This window comes from Phalaenopsis equestris, unplaced genomic scaffold (assembly GCF_001263595.1).
Source record: "Phalaenopsis equestris unplaced genomic scaffold, ASM126359v1 Scaffold000300, whole genome shotgun sequence".
NCBI lineage: Eukaryota > Viridiplantae > Streptophyta > Magnoliopsida > Asparagales > Orchidaceae > Phalaenopsis > Phalaenopsis equestris.
In genome coordinates this window covers 8,507-10,785 of record NW_018164742.1, presented here as the reverse complement: position 1 = coordinate 10,785, position 2,279 = coordinate 8,507, and positions in this window count along the sequence as shown.

The following is a 2,279-nucleotide window of genomic DNA, read 5'->3' as shown; positions in this document are numbered from 1 at the left end:
TGTTATCCCTTGGCTAAGGGGGAAAAATGATCCCTTACCTCATTAGGCAAGGTTCCAGGTGAGCTCAAGCTGCAGAGATCGAAGTTGGGAGCTACATGATATGTGATCCACGTAGATCATAGTTGGTGATAGAGGCAGTTAAAAGGAGTTGCAACAATGTTTGTATGTCATGAAAGCCGAGATTGGGAGCTATCTGAGTGCGGATCACGAGGCCATAGTTAGTCACATACATATTAGTGGGAACTGTAATATTGTTTGTATGCCGTGGAGGCCAGAGTTGGGAGCTACATGAGTTGTGGATCACGTAGGTCGTAATTGGTCACATAGGTCGTAGTGGTGAGCTGTAATAATATTCATGGTTGTAGAGATCGAAGTTGGGAGCTGCATGAGTAGTGGACTAAGTAGGTTGTAATTGGTCACATATGTCGAAGTATTTAGATGTGAGCAGAGAACTTTAAAAGTCTGAATAAAGTAAACGTATTTTGAGTGTGACGGTGGTAAGCAGTTATTGTTAGGTGTGTTGTTACACTATCTTCATGGTGTGTTGTTGTACTCTCTTTGGGATGGGTCTTTGCACCTATGTGAGTTGTGTCCTTGCACCGTATTTGGGGTGTGTTTTTATACTTTTTTCGGGGTGCATTGTTACACTATTTTCGGGGTGTGACGTTACACCATTTCCGGGGTATGTCGTTACACCGTCTTTAGGGAGCATTGTTGCACCATATCATGAGGGGTACATTGTTGCTCCATATTTGGGGTACGCTGTTACACCATTTTCAGGGTGTATCATCACACTGTTTTTGTGGTGCGTCGTTGCACCATATTCGAGATGTGTTGCCCTCACACCATATTCAAGACGATTCACTACTCTCTTGGGTTACTCTAAATTACGTCATGACTCCGCAGAAGGATTCATTGCAATAAGCACGGGCGATGATGGTGGTCAACAGTTGCCAACAAGCAAGGGGCAACGACTACAGAGCAGGAAGCATTCATCAAATCTTTAGCCCAGAGCGCACTAAACTTCAGCTCATTCTCCCACATGGTCCCCCTGTTAATTAGGCCAATACCAAGTACCTTCCTTTTTCTGCTCTTCTTTTCCTTATGTATAGCACTCTGGATTAGAGTGATTTGAGCATTTAGTTTTCTTTTTCAGAAAGGAATACTAAGTAATTTGGAATTTTTTAAACATTAGTTAAACTCATTCGCATGGCAAGATGGAATTTATAATCTATTGCACAAAATTGCTGAATGAAACTTTGAAATTTATTTTGGAAAAAATACAATAAAATAGTCTTTACAATTTATTATAATTTGACTAACCAATATTTTCAATTAAGTTTTAAACGTTAAATTGTTTATAAAATGATTGCAGACAAAATTTTTGTTAATAATACTTACAATCCAAAGAGATGTTTCTTATTATAATCTTAATGGACGAATAAAAAAACTGAATCATAAAATAAATTAAAGTACATTTGTAATGGGTCTGACACTATATATATATATATATATATATATATATAATTATTTAATTTTGTAAGCCAAAAGATTTATTATTGTTGGATTCATAAAAATTTAATCTATTTAATCACAAATCTAACGCAAAACATGGATTTGCAGCAACTTGAGGGGGCTTAATTGACTACCAATCCTACTGAAAAAAGAAGAATTTGTAATCCATTTTGTACTATGGATTTCAAAATTTCAAACCAACAATTAAATTGGACTTAGGAGCTCAAATCCTCCAACAAAACAAATTCCATTCCAGTTCAATTATAATTTTTGTCAATTCTTATTCAAAAATAGTAAAATTGAATTGAAGAGTTGATTCGAGCTCTATTTCCAAATGATACTATCCCTCTTATACTATATACATGTTTCTCATACTTTGTCTTGATCCAGTCGGTCTCTCCCAAATATATTTTTGCACCTATTACTTTATCTAATTATTAAATCAATATCAAATCATTTACTATGATTTACTATAAATAAAAACATACTTGGATTAAATTTCATCAATTATAGTGATTATTTATTTAATCATTAAATTTGGGAAAAATGACTACGATGTTTGAATGAAACATAAAAGCAATTTATAATTATAACACTAAATGTGTTTGATTGCAAATATTTTGATGAATGTGATTGCAATTTATGATTATAACATTAAATTTCATCAATCATTGAATGAAACACACACACACACACACACACACACACACATATATATATATATAGAGAGAGAGAGAGAGATATATATATATATATATATATAT